This window comes from Ambystoma mexicanum, chromosome 9 (genome assembly GCF_040938575.1).
Source record: "Ambystoma mexicanum isolate Mex_15411 chromosome 9, UKY_AmexF1_1, whole genome shotgun sequence".
Classification (NCBI taxonomy): Eukaryota; Metazoa; Chordata; class Amphibia; order Caudata; family Ambystomatidae; genus Ambystoma; species Ambystoma mexicanum.
Window position 1 is genome coordinate 1,240,217,358 of NC_090931.1, and position 18,008 is coordinate 1,240,235,365.

Sequence of the window (18,008 nt, forward strand, 5' to 3'; positions counted from 1 at the left end):
ACCTACCACCCACCAGTGCGAGCGTGATGGGCCAGAAGCGCCATGAGTGAAACGTGGTGCCAAAGGAAAAACCGCAGTGCCTGTTAGCTCAAAAAAATAAAAAAGCGCTTTGAAATCACCTTTGTTTCTCTGAAATGCAAGCTAAAAATGCCTATTTTAAATATTGCAAGATATTCAAAAATTTCACTGAACACCAGCAGACATTTGGCAGAATGTAGTCTTGTGTGCACACAAAATCTGAAAAAAATGAAGAGCCTAAAGCAATGTTTATAACATAACAAAACTGGCTGAGCTGTGGATGTCAGCAGCTTAACTGAAAATGGATTTAAAACCACTAAAATCGAAATGTTTAAAATAAATGAGTGACCTACTTTTGAGTGTCACATAGGTTGCAACTGTTTAAAGGTCATAGTTTTGAACTTAGAATCAGCGTTCTAGCTGCATATGTAAAAATTGTAAGTTTGATTTGAATGAAGAAAACTGGAACAAAAGTGACATTTGGCTGATGCCTGGCTTGAAGAGATTGAATTCTGCCCGGCAACTACCCCCGACAGGAGTTGAAACTTGCCCAGCCACTGCATTCGCAGGCCTGGCTGCCTTCTGCTGTTCCCACCAAAAGGAGATTACACCTCTCTGATTGAATCAACGGAGGAGCACCTGGGAGCAGGAAAACAGAACAATGAGCTTTCCTTGGCGCAGGCAAATGTTAAATTAGGGGGGGAGTGAATTGCCACCAGGGGAAAAGGGAACATATTATCTCTTGTGAAACCCTATCAGTTTATTTCTGTACTGCATTCTTTCCATCATTGTTTTTCCTTGAAACCATAAAAGCATCCTCAGTTACCTTTTCCTTCCTATACCAACTCCTAAGTAATTAAATAAGCGTACAATTGTAATATTATCCATTGTTGATCACTGGCATATTCTTAAGTGTGATATCAAATATTAATTTATTATAAAAGTGTGATATATATATTGTTTAATTTTTCCAATATATCTATTAAATTGCAAAACAAACCTGCTTCTTGGCTCAGTGAGGTCAGGGGGATTCAAAGAGAGGGGCGTTATATAAGGGTTTATCATCCAGAGTATAACTTGTCATAAAAATATATAAATAAGGGCTTCCCTTGGGCATCCCAGACAAGGCACTGACTTAGTGGGATTGCTGAATTGAAGTCACTTAACAATGCCAAGGGAGGATCCAAAGTAGTCCATGGAAACTAAGTAGCAAGGTCGAATCTTCCATATGCCAAAATCCATAGGAAAAGGCAAACCAGTCCATGATAGAATCCGAGGTCGAACGAGGGTATGCAGAATCATGTAACGTAGCCGACAAGGCAATGGCAGAAGGAGTCCAAAAAAACTTTGTCTGTGGTCAGAAATCCAAGTAGCAGAGTCCAAGTAACACAAACGCTGATACGAACAGCTGAGAATCACTGTTCAACGGGAAGTGCCGTTGTTTTAAGGCGTTACTACAGCATAGTTGCTACGATACCTGGATCACGTGATCTGACTGCCTGTGTCACGTGACGGATTCCGTGAATGGTTGGTAGGCGTGGCTTGTTGCGAAACGTCATGTCTCGTGTTTGCTGTGAGGACAGGCGTTTCTGTTTCTCGCGTAGGGTTGCCAAGGAAACGTGTGTGTGTATACATGCCATGGAATCCATCGTTTCCACTTGGAATACAAGCTGTGTTGTCCTCTCCAGGGTCCCAGTGTACCAGGCATCTGCTGTTGTTGCCGTGTAGCATGCTTTCTCTACCTAATTAAGGACTGTGGCTTGGAGAGGGAACCGGATTGTGTCCGTGAGTGTGAGTGCATGACAAGAGGTCAAAGAGCTACTCCATATTGCCACCTTTTTAACTTCGGTGTACCATCCTCAAACCAATGGATTGGTAGAAAGATTCAACAACACCCTAAAATGTATCCTGCAAAAATTGGTAGACAAAGACGCAAAGACTTGCACCGAATGATCCCGTGGGCACTATTTGCAGTGAGGAAAACCCCACAGGCCTCTACAGGATTTTCCCCTTTTGAATTACTTTATGGCAGAGAAACCTGGGAAGAACGAGAAGAAGCACCCACTCCTATCTCACAAACTGCGAATGCTAGAACATATGAGACTTGTTTGAGATCTAGTCAGCACTCATATGGAAAAGGCACAGAGCCAACAAAAATCTAACTATGACAAGAAAGTAAGCTTAAGATAATTTCTATAGGACAAAAGGTATTGGTCCTATTACCAACCTCAGAAAACAAGCTAGCTTCTAAATGGCATGCGCTATATGAAATTGTAGAACGAAATGGAACCTGCACTTATAAAGAAGCCCAACTGAACAGAAAACAAAAGGTCCATTTATATCACATAAATCTCCTAAAGGAGTGGAAAGAGAATCCGTCAGCCACCCATGCCAAAGTACTATCGTTTTTGGTTCCAGAAGATATAGACAACTTTGAATGAATTCCCCCCGAGTTGTCTACTCATAAACAAAAAGATCTAAAAGATATAATTACATCCTTCCCTGATGTATTTTCAGACAAACCAGGAAGAATCCAAGGCACTTACTACTATATTAGAATACCCAAGGGAAAAGTGGTACCTTTAAAACCATGTAGACTCCCGGAAGCCTATAAACAGATAGTGGTCGAGGAAGTAAACAAAATGCTGCAAGCTAATATTATCGAGTCCTCTTCAAGCTGCTGGTCCTCCCCTATCATGTTGGTCAATAAAGCTGACCGTTCCTGGAGGTTCTGTATAGATTTCCAACAAGTTAATGCAATATCCGACTTTGATGCCTATCCCATGCCACACATCGAGGACCTAATTGATAAAATCGGAGCAGCCACATTTCTATCCACCCTACCATTGGGGGTACTGGCAGGTGCCAGTATATGGGACAGATAAAGAAAAGACAGCATTTCCAACACCCTTAGGACTGTTTCAATTCAAAGTCCTCCCTTTTGACTTACACAGCACACCAGCCACTTTCCAACACTTAATTGATAAAACTTTACGTCCCTATTTCGATTTCTGGGGAGCTTATATTGACAATATCGTCATTTACAGTAAAACCTGGTAAGACCTGCTTTTGCACCTACATATGATTATGAGAGTCCTCCGACAGGCTGACCTAACGGCTAATCCATCTAAATGCAGATTGGCAAAGTCAGCCGTAAAAATTCCTTGGGTTTTTTGTAGGAAATGTACAGCCCCAACATGAGAAAGTGAAAGCCATCCTAGATACACCTAGACCTAAGACTAAAAGGGATTTTAGAGACTTTCTAGGGTTAATAGGATATTAGCATAGGTTTATCCCATTTTTTTCGGACAAAACAGCTAGGCTAACAGATAAGCTCAAGAATGTCGAACCCCAGAAACTTAATTGGTCTGAAGAGAAGATATATGTTATAACACCTTAAAGCAAACTCTGTGCCAGAACCCAATCCTGACGGTAATAGACTTCTCCAAAGACTTTATACTGCAGACAGACACCTCCCTTACCGGGTTCGGTGCAGTCCTATCAAGTTTGCGATGGATTAGAACATCCCATCTTGTTTACAAGACACAAGCTCTTCCCACGTGAAACAAATTACTCTGTGCTGGAATTAGAGGCCCTGGCCATCAAGTGGGCCATTATCAATATTAGATACTACCTCTTAGGAAGAAAGTTCACATTAGTCACCAACCATTCTCCCCTAGTTTGGTTTAGCCAACGCAAAGACTCAAACCCATATGTCATGCGATGGTTTCTAGACCTGCAGCCATACTGCGTCACAGTGGAAAACCGGAAAGGTAAAGACAAGGGGACTGTAGATTTCCTGTCCCAGTTCCCCTGTGAAGCAGATGCGGCTATATTGCATGGAGGAAGGTTATGTGAGAAACCTGAAGGTGTCTCACCCGCTAGTCCCCAGAGATCTGTCATCCAGTTGGCCAGGACATGGCCATCGCTATTAGATCCAGTTCCTGGGGGTGGACCTGTGGGGGAGGATCAACTGAATGTGGGGTTTTTGGGGAGTGGAAGTGGGACACCGAAGGTTGGGACGTGGTACCCTTCCTTGTAACACCTTTTCCCCATCCTACCCTGTAAGATACTTAGAGGCTCTACTACCCCCACTTTTCCGACAAAAACACTTGCTTACACCGCAACAGACAGCGGACTAACACCAGAGCTGTATACCGGACATGTCCCAACACACAGGTCAGGCAGAGTCAGGCAATTAAGAATAACTACGCACACCTGACAGCCCATTACCTTCCCCACAGAGATAAAAGACAGACACAAGAGCACACGACGAGCAAGGCCGAATGCAAAAGGAAGAGCTACACCAAACTGGCAGTTTGAACGGCGAGAAAGGCAGCAAGACCTGGAGGGACGACGAATGGGGAACTACCCTTACCCTTTTCAACTAAGACCCGCAAAGCCCCCGACAAGGGAATTACAAGACCGGAAGCATAGCTGACTTGCGGGGAAGAAGATATCAGTGGTGCACGATGGCCTCCCGCATTGATAAAACAGACAGGGAGGCATGCTGGCTACCGTGGTACCGTCCTTGAGTGCAGCCGCAAGCCAAGCGAAGCAGACTCCACACAATCGGGGAGTCGGAGGAAGTTGATCGGAAACTGAACTCTGTTTGAGCCCAAGATTGCAGGTAGCAACATTAGATGAACGCAAGAACTTGAAAACAAAGAACCTGTATGTGTTTGAACTTTTGATAAAGCCCAGAGAAGGGCCAGTTGCAGAGTGGTCAGGCGCCGTAGGAGTGCTCATTCGAAGGACTTCGCTGGCTGCTTTTGTGTTGAAACTGCAAGTACCAGAAGGCCCAAGAAAAGTGTAGCGTGAGGTGGCGGGGTGCTCCTACAAGGGTCACATCAAATCCCTTGTACACTCGAAAATGGAGAGAAAGCTAGGGGAAAGGAAACAACGCTTTCTGAGGAGATGAAGCAAATCATGAACTGTATTAGAAATCGATGAACTGGGGTAAAATTGGCAAATGTGAACCCAGACAAAGGCTGCCTGCGAGTTGGGGTGAAGAGTGATACACCTGTGAACATTGTGTCGACTAGAGTGTACCCGGCACAGGGTTGTCCACAGTGAGAAGTTGTTTAAAAAGACATTAAAGCTCTTGAATATTGAAAGCTGCATTTGAAAGGCCATAGTGAACCCAACGGAGGGAGGTCCAAGTTTCAAGAAGGATCCGAGCTCGGCAATCACCCAAAGTGCAAGATTACCAAAGGAACTTTTGTTTGTTTGTTGTTTTGATCCATCAGGCCTTCTAGGCAAGAAACTTTGTAGAAAAGAGACTTGGCCCCTGAAGGATCTGGTATCGCTGAACTGGAATTGCGAGCCTCATGCTGGAGAGGGCCAGGAGTGTGCTGTGCTCAGAGGTGCCACCTTGTCCCTTGCTAAAAACGTGGGGAACGGAGCCCCAGCCAAACCATCCTTACTTATCATTTTTGTGAATACTTCTTTCTTTTCTTGTGAACATTATCCCACACTTTTTGTAACTTAGTGGTAAGGATTGGCAACTAAGTTAAGTATAGGCCCTTTTTATTTGACAAGACGCCTCTATATCTGCGTATTATCATTTGATGGTCGTAGCTTGCTCCCATGTTAGATTTAGGTTTAGATTAGGTGTGTCATATCTTACATGCACAGATGGTCTCTGTGGCACAGGTGGCGCCATCTTGCTTCCTTGATCCTCAGTCCTCCCAACATGGTGCTGGGAACGGCAGACAGCATTGCAGATGTTAACCTGGAATCCCCAGTCCAGACTCTGCCCACGTTCCTGCAATGATTCATCCAGCAGCAAGAGCAGAGCAGCAGAGTGTTGCTACTCTACCCAAAGCTATGCTCGTAAGTTTGTTTTCTTTCTTATCGAATCCAAGCGACTACACTGCCTAAACTTCCTTCCTTACTCTTGTATTACTTTCTCAGCCAAACCCTTATTACTACTGCGTATCCCTCAGCACCCGCTCCTGATCCTGCCAGCCTGTTCCCAGATCAGAGGCCACGCCCCTCCGGGTACGGTTACCTTCCATTTATCCTGTTCATAGGTTTTGCAATAGATAGACTGGTTCTAATCCCCTATCGCCCCAGGTCCGGCGTTCACCTCTGTTCACCCATAGAACGTTGGACCTCATTGGGTCTCCGCTAGTGAAGCACTAGCTGTCTCTCCTTGGAGCGACGGCAGCAAACTCATCTAAACCTCTGTACAGCCTCTGTCACAGTAGGCAGCCTTCGATCCGTCTCCACTCTGAGCTTACCTGTTCTTTCCGCATTCTGACATCAAACCTATCACCTATCTACAATTAAAGGTACCTTAGAATCGCTTCACTACCTCCAGGGCACCCTGCAAATAGCCAGTTACATCCGGCATTGGGTAATCCCTTACCACACTACACAGTATAGAGCTGCCTGCACTTTTGACAGCTTTTGTCTGTTCCTTTACATTTCAGTCCCTCCTGAGCTATCCTGAGTCGGCCCACATTGGGATTTCCTTCACATCCACTACAGAAGTCCTCCTTGCATCCAGAGAGAAGACATCTACCTAACAAGAACAGGATTTTCTTCCCCTTGAGGGTTTCCCCGGAAATCCTATCCATCCCTGGCTATACAGTCTTGGGCCTGGGTAGGGTGACTAGATAGGCTCTCTATTCATCTAATCGGTGGTGCCTGATCCAAGTTGGTGCTTTTTCTATTGTTAGTTCACGTCAGTCTATAATTGGGCAGTAATTATCACAGTTAGCAACGACCAAAGAATACTAAGTCCAGCATGGATCAGGTACAGCAATTAGTGGCAACAGTACAGTCCCTGACAGCTGAGGTTCAACACCTCAAACAAGAAAACGCGGCCCTTAGATAGCAAATGTTGCACTCCCCGCTATGTTCGAAACTTCCTCCAGACCCTCTTCCCGGTGGAAGGTGTGACGCGAATCCTCATCGAGCAAAGGAATTCCTCTAAGCCTGCACTGTGCAATTTGCATTCAAAGCAGCCTTTTTTCTGACGGACAGGGATATGGTTGAGCATATGATCTCCCATTTGACGGGAGCAGCCCTGGTTTGGGCTACCCCTTTAGTCACTAATAACAATCCTATTCTTGAAGCATACCCCGCTTTCTAAAAAAGTCTGAAGCTCATGTTTGGCCTGCAAGAAATAACCATTTCGTCCCAAGAAGAACTTCTTGACTTCAAACAAGGCAATCAGGACCTTTTAACTTATATTACGCGGTTCAAGCATATGGCCGCCGATACAGCCTGATTGGATGATGCACTGATTACCATCTTCCGCAGAGGATTAACCAAAGAGCTCAAGGACGAGGTTTCTCGCATTTCCCGGCCACATAATTTAGCCGAGATGATCTCGATAGTAATGCAACTCGACTAACAGATACAGGAATGGCATGCAGAAAGGAGGAAAGGGAGACCCTCCCGAACCTTCTCCGAGGTACCCATAGCTACTAATAAGATGGCTGCTTCCGAAGAGCCCATGCAGTTGGGAGTAGCTTATGGCCCGTTGTCTATGGAAGAGAGAAACCGCAGAAGGGCTCTCAGTATTTTGTATTTGTATTTATTCATTTATATTGAGCGCCCGACCCGAGGGTAAGAGGGCACAAGAGCAGACAAGAATATTCTCAGCTTAGTTACAGTGCTGTACAGTAGTTACAGTGAGTACATTGGTTGGAACAGTTACAATAGAGGCAGTAATATGCAGTTTGGAAATATACATATTTACATAGTTTACAGTGGTATGGTGGGTTAGGCAGTCAATTAACGGTCATTGTTTTTTATCCACTGGATGTAGTTGTGTCTAAAGTGGGTGTAAGATTGAGGTGTCCTTAAGGAAGGCAGTAGGGAGTTCCAATGTTGGGCTGCTTTCACCTGAAAGCTGTTGCTGCCCGTTTTGGTTTGTTTGAACCTAGGAACTTTGAGCAAATTTGCATTAGAGGTCCTGGTAGGTCTGTTAGGGGTATATCTACTTATTCTGTCGACTAGGTAGCGGGGGGCAGCATTGTTGAGGCATTTATGTGTTAGGGAAGTTACTTTTAGCAGGATTTTGTCTGTAATGGTGAGCCAGTTGTGGGTTCTCCTGATATTGGAAATGTGTTCTCTCTTAGGGATGCTGAGCGCTGCTCTGAGAGCATTGTTTTGCAGCGTCTGGATTTTATTGGTAGCCTCTTTGTTGGCTCCTATGTAAAGGGCGTTGCAGTAGTCCAATTTTGATAGTATAAGGGCTCTGGCTAAAGTGATGCAGCTCTGTGAGGATAGGAAGGGTTTGGCTGCTCTTATTAGCTTACATGTGTAGGCCGTGGAAGATGCCATGGAACTAACCTGTTTGTGGAAGGAGAGGGAGGAGTCAATGTATATTCCTAATGTTTTCACTTATTTGGCTACCATGATCGGGTTCCCGTCGATGATGAAGCTGGTGTATTTGTGATCCAATTTGGTGACGTTGGGGGTGGAACCGAGGATGATGAGTTTGGTCTTGTCATCATTCAGGCATAGACTATGAGAGGCCATCCATGCCTGAATGATGAGGTAACCCTGTTCACCAAGGCCAAATCATGGTTGTAATCACCCGTCAACGGGATGAGGATCTGGGTATCATCGGCATACTTAGTGTAGGTGATACCCAGGCCATCGAGATCATCAAACAGGAGCTTCGTGAACACGTTGTACAGTGTGGGGGAGACAAAGGATCCCTGAGGGACTCCGCATGTGATTGGGATGGGGTCGGCGGCGGCTGAGGTGGAGAAGACACGCATAGATGTTATTTAGGAATGACTCGATCCAGCCGATGGCTTCTTGGGAGAAGTGGGCAGCTGAGTCCATGTGGTTGCATAGAATTTTGTGATCTACTAGATCGAATGCTGCCGAGAGGTCTAGGAGGAGCAGTAGAGCAGTTTTCCCATTGTCTCTCAGGGTGTCAATTTGATCCTTCAGGTCGATAAGGGCCATTTCTGTCCCATGTTAGGGTCTAAAGCCTGATTGCCGGATACACAGGAGATTGTTTTGTTGGAGGTAATTTTGTATTTGTTGGTATGCTGTCTTGTCTAATATTTTAAGCAAGAAGGGGACGGTGGTAATAGGCCTGTAGTTGGTGGGTATAGAGGGGTCAAGACAAGGTTTTTTGAGAAGAGGGTGGTCCCAGGACTCTTTAAGGTTGCTGGGGATGGTGCCTGAAGGGAAGGAGGCGTTAATGAGTTTGGTAATGAATGGCGAGAGGTCTCTTGCCGCATCTTTAATGATTTGTGAAGGGCAGGGGTCACCCTTGCAGTTTGATGGTTTAAGGCTGAGAATGATTTTTTCCACTTCTAGGGTGGAGACTTTGGAAAAGCTGAAGCGGGTAAGTGGGTTGGGTATAGGGTGTTGGGGTGTGGGCAGCGGTGCAGTGTTAGAGGAGTTAGTCAATTTAGTTAAGGATTCTTTCTTTTTGTTAATTTTAATTTGAAGGCCTGCTACTTTGTTGGACAGGGCATTTTGGACACTGGTGCACCATTGTTTGTCTTTTACGCATGTGTCTGGGATTAAGACAGGTGTTTCCAATTCTTTAATGATAGTGAATAATTCTTTGGCATTAGAATTGGCTTGTGTTATTCGCTGGTTGTAGGACTCTTGTTTGGTGGCTATGATTTCTTTTTTGTACGAGGATGTTATTTTATTGAGAATCAGTTTGTTACTGTCTGTGGGAGATTGTCTCCAGGCTTGTTCCTTTTTGCGTTTCTTGAATGTAAGGACTTTAAGGTGAGAGGAGAATCAAGAGTTCAGGTATTTTTTTGGCTTGCATTTTCTAAGTTTTAACGTTGCAATAGAGTCGAGGGCTGAGTTCATGATTTTGTTGTAGCCTTCTACCAGGTCATGAGGGTTGGAGGTAGCTGGGAGTTGGTTTAGAGTCGGTAAAATGAGGCGGATTAGTTTTTCCACTGTGATAGTTTTCTTGCTTCTCGTAGGGATGGCTGGGGCTTGCACATTATTGGTGATGGGGTTCGAGGCTTCAAGGGCGAAGGAAAGGAGATGGTGGTCAGACCATGGATGAGGGGAGTTAGCTGAGATGGAGGCCACACAGTTATGGTCTGCTGCCCAGTCGAGGGTTCTCCCTTTATTGTGGGTAGGGGTGGACACTCTTTGGGTAAAGCCTGGTTCTGACAGTGTGTTGTTAATGAGGGTGGCCTGGGGATCTTTGGGGTCTTTTAGGCCTAAGTTGAAGTCCCCTAGGAGGAGGCACTGGGAGGTGTTTTTTAGGTTATTTGTAAGGGTAGTGGTGAGGTCTTCCTCGAAAGAACCTAGGGGTCCAGGAGGTCTGTAGAATAGGTGAATGGATATAGTTTGGGAATTGGTGGTAGGCAACTTAGCTGTGAGTGATTCACAAGATGGGAAATGGTTCGAGGAGTCAAGTCTAATGTTGAGGTGTGTTTTGGCAATTAACGCCAGGCCGCCACCTCTAGATTCTGTTCTATCCGCTCGGAGGATAGTGTAGTCGTCGGGAATGGCTAACGAAAGGGCTGGGCCTGCGGCTGCATGGAGCCAGGACTCAGTAATGGCTATGGAGTCTAGATCATCTGCTATGTCTGTGGCATGGGCCACTATAGAGCGCGCATTGATTAGGGCTCCTCTTATGGGCGAGACAGTACTTTTGGTGTGGGTAGGATTAGAGTCTATGCTGTGCACCTTATGCTTGGTCAAGGTATTAGTTGGGTTATGCTTGGGACTTTCCAAAGGAAGGTTGGTGAGAGTGGTCGTATGCATAGTAGGGGTGCGGTCAGTCTGTTTAGACTGGGTGGCATCTCTGGCTCGAGGCTCGTATAATTTGGGTAGTCGGGCGCATAGTCTAGTATTTCTCGCAGGGAGGCTACAAGGTTTGGAGAAGTGGGGCAGAGTAGTTATGTTGTAAGGCATATTGGAAGGTGTTGGAATGGTGCCTATGGGGGCCACGCTAGAGGTAAAACTTAGAGCGCTAGAGGAGTTGATAAGGGAGAGAATGACTTTCAGCAGTACTGAGTAGATGCCTGGTAGGTACATCTTGTTGGCCGTAGGTGGGATGTGGAAGTCAGGTGGCGAAGCTGATCTAGGATGAGTATGCAACAATCAGAAACTAGATACCGCATAGATAGCTAAATGCGACAATCAAGATGCAATAGCAAAGTACAGTATAGTGGCAAGCAGGCTAAATGCAACTTTCAAAGGCAGGCAGGCTAAGTACAGCCTTCAGTGGCGGTACACATTTAATTAGCTAAATGCAGTTATCAAGTGTAGAATAGTAGTATGTAAATGCATATACATGTGCAGATGTGGGGACATACAATGAGTATATCTCACAAAGGGTGATGCAGCAGGTGGCTGGATTTAGACTTGACAACAGTTATCAAGTGTTACTGCCAATGGGCCAACTAGAATCACAATTACAAGAAGCAAGTAATCAATGTTGACATGTAAGTTACCTCAATGTGATAGAGTACGGCAACAGAGCCCCAGTGAAGTATGGTGTGCTGCGAGGGCCCGGTCCAGTGGATAGTCTGGGTGAGTTCAGGAGCCCGAAGGACATGATAAATGGGCAGTAAACAAGGCTAATAGTGGTCGGGCTAAATGTCCTGGCGCAGCCTGCAGCTCAGTCGGCTCAGTCAGATCTGAGCCTTTTCCGAGAGCCTTCTCCCGAAAGGCCGGCTCTCACCTACCGGCAATCCGATTGGCTCTTCAGTAGTAAGCTGAGCCAATCAGGGCCGGCAAGATGCAGCTTAGGCAGGGTGAGGAGGTGGTAGCCCTGTCGTCGGCCATCTTAGAAGGGCTTTTGGCCTCGTGGCTACCAATGGTGGCAGTTATCTCTGGAAGTTGCTGCTGGGCACATCTTAGCTTCAAATGGACAGTGCCTGGTGCGATTTCAAATCATGGAGCACCGACAATATTTATAGCGATTTCGGCAATTTTTTCTTTAAAAAAAAAAACACTCACAAAATGCTATGACAACGTAGGTTGCACAGCCCTGTTTTTCCTGCACATCTCGGCAGGATGGGGATGAGAAGGGTTGCTCCTGATGCGAGGGAGCGGAGGCCAGAGCTCCTGCTCGGATGGCGACGTGCTGAAGATGTAGTACAGTGTTTGTATGTACTGTGGGGCCAAGGTCCATTCAGCCCAGGAGTATCCCATTGATCCTCCTCATAGACCAAAAAGATAGGGAAACGCCAGTGCACCACTGTAGGGGCAACCGCTGGTTCTGGACGGCCTTTCTGGTTCCCATCAACCTCATCTGACCACACCAGACACTTCATTCTTCTGAATGCCCCATGTTGGTTTTGCTCCTTACTTTCTCCTGGGGGCCTCCCAGAATGACAACATACCTGCATTGATAGACAGTGGGCCTGCGGGAAACTTTATTGATGACACCTGGGCAAGTAAGAAGGGAATACCTCGATCTACCAAAGCAGTTTTCATACCAGTGTAAAGCGTGGATCGGAGTCCTCTCACCTCAGGCCCAATCAAAGAACAGACATGTCCCCTCCAAATGGGAATTGCATCCCACAGAGAAGAGGTAGTATTCAATATAATAATGGCTGCACATTATCTGGTTATTCTCAGATTACCCTGGTTAAGACTGCATAATCCTTATGTGAACTGGTCTGCAGGCAATTTTTTCCTGGGGTCTGAATATTGCCAGTAGCATTGTATCCCCCCTAGGGGTGTGGGACTCCTTCCTTCTTCCGTTACGAGGAACCCAAACTGTACTACCATCCTGAATCATATTCAAGGAGTTCCCATTCCTTACCTACCATATCAGGACGTTTTTTCAACTTCGGAATATTCTGAACTACCTCCACATCGTAGGGACAATTGCGTCATCAACCTGATACCTGATAATCCTTTACCATTTGGGCGTATGTACATCGTCAGCTAGAGAAAAAGTGGTTCTTAAAGAATACCTTCAATCTAACCTCAAGAACGGTCTCATCGCGGAGTCCACTCCCCCCGCAGCAGCCTCTTTGTTTTTCATCTCGAAGAAGGATTCCACAGAACTCCGGCCGTGCATAGATTTCCGGGGACTCAATAAGATTATTGTACACCAAACTGGATCTACGAGGAGCCTACCACCTCATTAGAATAAGACAAGGAGACGAATGGAAGACGGCCTTCCGTACTCCGTTTGGTCACTTTAAATACAGAGTGATGCCAATTGGATTGTGCACCGCACCCGCCGTCTTCCAACGATTTATGGATCATCTTTTTGCAGACATTCTCCTTCATTTTGTGATCATCTACCTAGACGATATTCTGGTATTCTCTTCCAATGCTTCAGACCATGTGCAACATGTCCAGGAAGTACTGCGACGACTCCAGCAAAACCATCTGTTCTGCAAGATAGAAAAATGTGAGTGACAAGAACAAACTCTCCTATTTGGGTTATATAGTATCGGCAGAAGGTATTGCCATGGATCCAAAGAAGGTGCCTGCAGTCCTGGAATGGCCACCCCCCTCCTGTGTGAAGGACATCCAACGCTACCTTGGCTTCGCCTTTTTTTATAGGCGCTTCATTCCCAGCTTTTCTGCCATTATTCGTCTCTTAACCATCCTCCTCAAAAAAGGGGTATCCTTTGTGTGGTAGACCACACAAAGGATACCCCTTTGGTAGACCAAAGCCCACAATGCTTTCACTTGTTTAAAAGAACTTTTAATTTCCGCCCTTATCTTGATCACTCCAGACCAGACCAAAACATTCCTCCTGGAATGAGATGCCTCACATCATGCTTTAGGGATGATCCTCTTGCAAGAAGACAGCCGAGGAAGGGAATGCCCTGTGGCGTATTTGTCTAAGACTTTGACTTCCGCAGAACTAAGCCACACTGTGTTAGGGAAGGAACTTATTGCTATTAAAAGATCCTTCGCGGAGTGGAGGCATCTCCTGTTAGGAGCCAAATATCCGGTGGAGGTTTGCACAGATCACCAAAATCTCAGGGCATTGCAATATGCCCATACCAGAAACAGCAGACAAGCCAGATGGGCTCACTTTTTCTCACCATATAACTTTACTTTCACTTTTATTCCCAGAAGAGTCAACCTCCTGGCAAACGCCCTCTCAAGGAAAGAACCCACAAGGTTCGCTCAGTTTCGGTCAGAACCCGTCTTTCCCAAGGCAGTGTTTGTACATGCTATAACCGACTTTCTCCAGTCGATCAAGTTACAGTCCAGGCATTTGGACTCAGAAGACCCGCAGATCATAGCAGAGCGCCAACTCAGCAAGAACGAAGGATGTTATTTTCATGGCCATCAGGTTTATCTTCCCACTAATTCCCTTCGTGAAAAAGTCCTTCGCCTCTGCCATGACTCTCAAGCAGCTGGACACCGAGGGGTTTCTGGTACCATCAACATCATCCAGAGGCATTATTGGTGGCCGTCTTTGAGCAAGGATGCCCAAGAGTATGTCTCATCCTGTGTAGTGTGTCTTCAAACTAAGGTAGCACAGAATCACCGTTTAGGACATCTGGAACGAATGCCGGTACACGACAAGCCGTGGCAAATAATATTCACAGATTTTGTCATGGACTTGCCTTCTTCACAAGGGTGTACTGCAGTTATGGCAACAATCGACTCATTTACAAACTTGCCCACTTCGTCCCTTTGCCAGGGGTTCCTTCTGTAGCACAAATGGCACACATTTCTATCTGGAGAAGCAAGGGACCCTATAAACAATACTGTTGTTGTTTTAGTCTTTTGACTTAAAGAGGGCTGTTTTAAAGTGGTCCACATAAATATTCCCTCTAGTCTGCCTAAGGTTTGTGTGTGGTTTGTATAGTTCGTTGGCCGTGAGACAGACAAATTTGACAAATTGTCAGATGACATTGCACCCAACTTGGGAGGAACAGGTCACGCACGACACAATCGAGAATATGGTAGCTGCGAGGTGTAAGAGTTATGATGATGGCTGCATTACAGAATTGCTTGGTAACTCCACCCTTTTTGGAGGAGAATTGGGGGATACCTCTAACCTGACGAGTTGGGATGAATTAACCCAGATAAAGAAGAGACTGATTAGGTCTGAGCTACACGGCAGCATAATGCTAGAGTACCTGAGAAATGGGATTTTACCACAAGGGCACGTGGTGAGAAATGAGCTGAGAATTGTTTTGGACAATAAAGAGTTTCTGATTCAATGGAGCTATATCAGAAACAAATGCGGAAGGGATTGGGTTATCCTAATAATAGACACCGCAAAAGAGACAACTGAAAGAATAGCTATAGACCTGCAAAAATTAAGAAGAAATCAAAAAGATTGTCCCTATTGAACAATATAAGAAGAGACTAGATGAGCTGATGAATCAAATGAAATCCTTCAAAGAAGACCTCACAAAAGAACGAATAAGAAGGTTGAAAAAAGATATTCAGCAATTTACACTGAGAAAGCCTTTGCATACACGGCAGAGAATTATTTTTCCAAAGAACAAGATGATTTAAGAGCTAACCAAAACCAAAGCAATGGCAAGAGAAGAGTAAGGTTCAGAGGAACATCGTACAGCTCAAGTGAAGATAGTACAGGAGAAGGGAGTAATACAGGAAGAAGAGGGCGCAAATCTGATTTCAATGCAGGGAGACGAACCTTCAGAGGAAGACAAGGTGGCATGAGAAGGATTAGCAATAGAGGAAACCCTAATGCACAACAACATTTTTTAGGACGGGACCAACAGGAATGGGACCCGGACCAACGAGTGACCCGCAGCATGAAGACACTGTGGTAAACCTTTCAGATTACCACCTGAGCCAAAGTGAGACTCAAACACTGGAAAAGGGATAGGGCTTCGTGACCACTAATAAACACAATCGTTTTAAGTTCAGAGAAGAACTCACAGAATTTATGAGAAAAGTACATCTTAAACAATTCTTTGAAGATGAAGCAGAACATAGCGAGTCTGATAGTGGACTACATAATAAATCAAGCTTTTGTCCCCCAGTACACTCACAGACCGCTGAAGCTCGAGTATTTGAAAGCAGAGTATTACAAGAACTGGCAATACTGGACAAAGAAACAGAGAAAGAGAAGACCTACCAGAATCTGAATCAAAAAGAAAAAACAACATTAAAAGAATTGTTATTTAATGAATCCATAATAATACGCAAAGCTGACAAGGGAGGAGCCACAGTCGTGCTCAATAGAAAAGATTACATCGGAGAATGCATGAGGGAATTGGGAGACGTTAATAGCTACCAACGACTAGAGGACAACCCCACACAGAGACTCGAAATAATGATTCATCAGAAAGTATCAAAAGCAGAGGAGAGGAGATGGATTCCGAAGAAAGAAGCAGAGTTCCTATAAGTTGATAAACCGAGGATACGTAATTCTACATCCTCCCTAAGATTCACAAATCCTTTACAAGACCACCGGGGAGACCCATTGTGTCGGGGTGTGACTCGGTGTTAGAGCCACTATCTAGATTTGCTGATCATTTTATGCAACCAATGGTCAGAGAGATGTCATCATTTGTAAAAGATACCACACAAGGGAGACCATTCAACCCTTTGGAAGAAATCTTGATATGTCTTGATGTGGTATCGTTGTATACCAGTATACCACAGAGAGCGTCATTAGACATATTGGAAGAGAGACTACTTATGGAGAATAGAGACACCAAAACTCCGGCCTCGTTTATCTTGTGGTGTGCTGAAGTAGCACTGATGGAAAATTATTTTCACTTTAATGGATGCTACTACAAGCAGATACAGGGGACAGTTATGGGGGCAACTTTAGCCCCAAGCATTGCAAATCTCTATATGGAGGCATTTGAGAAGAGCATTATCTATGGAGATAACAACCCTTTCAGAAAGGTGGCTTAATGGCCGCGTAGAAGGATGTGCTCTAGAGGAGCTCCCGTGAATCCGACATCGATCCTGAAGAAAAGATGAAGTTTCCAGGAACATAAGCATGCCGGCAGCATATCCATGGATTCATGAATGGCTGGAGCACACACTGAGCACCAAAAGGGAACGAGCAGCAGCTAGATAAGGAAGCTATAGCAGCCCGCAGAAAACTGTGTGCCCGAGCTTCGGATGCAAACAAGATGGCCGGCAGCGGTCAAAGGGCCATAAACTGACCGCGGTGCCGCCAAGGCAATATTCGCTGCTGCGGCCGGGCTCGAGCTTACTGCGATGTTGAGCCGCCTGTGGAGCCTGGCTCGAGCGTGATATCGAACGGCTGGCCGGAGGGGGCCTGCAGGATGAGCCGCAGCTGCTGCATTGAGTGGTGCGGCGGGGGTCGCGCCCGATGCACCGAACTGCTGCATGAGCCCTGCTGGGGGGGCAGAAACAGGGTCCTGGTCGGAGGACCCAGCCGGACCGAGACGGGGGCTCTGTAGCCCGCAACAAGTGTGGACGCAGTGTAAGACTGCGCCATCTCCGATTGCCGGGCACTGTGGAGTGCCGGAACAGTAGGCTCCCGGTGGTGCGGCTGCCATTGAAGTAAGGACAACAGAACGGCCACCCTGCGCGCACGGCACTATGCAGGGAGACCCCCGGTGGACCGGAGGCCTCGCAGAGCAGGAGCCCAGCAGGGGGCGGGACACAGCACGTCGGCCCTCACAGAGACCCAGATCACCAGGGAGCTGGGGCCAGAGCTGTGAACAGACCCGCGGGAGCCAGACCCGGTGAAAGCTTTGGGTCGGCAGAACGGTTCCCATCGCACTTGGGAGAGGCGCAGGGGAGCGGAAGACGGAGACCGCTCCGAATAACTGGTCCTAACCAAGACTGGGCAGCCCGGAGGAATCTTGCCAGGAACGTTGGAGGGAACGCACAGCCCGAATACAGGTTGGCAGACACAGGCCCCCAGCACCGCATATTGCCCCCTGCTCTGGAGCGGACGCCGGAACAAAGCACGGGCTGGGGTGAGCAAACTGGAGTGCCCAGGCTGAAGGGCGTATACTAGGACTGGGAAGCAGTATACGAGGCTTAGGGGGGTGCTGGGGAGCACGAGCCCCCGCGCAGTACACCATCCGCTGCATACGAGCTGGGGATGCAGTAAACACAGCATAGGCTGG

General features: G+C 46.3%; 1 protein-coding gene across 1 annotated transcript in view; it reads right to left on the minus strand.

Annotated features, from left to right (window-relative positions):
- Positions 1-11,634, minus strand: part of SLC35F5 (solute carrier family 35 member F5) — a 1,900,137-nt gene extending 1,888,503 nt beyond the window's left edge. Inside the window, exon 1 of the mRNA XM_069616580.1 lies at positions 11,436-11,634. The gene's annotated coding sequence lies outside the window, so the exon portion shown is untranslated. The remainder of the gene's footprint in view (positions 1-11,435) is intronic.
- Between the last annotated feature and the right edge of the window lie 6,374 nt (positions 11,635-18,008).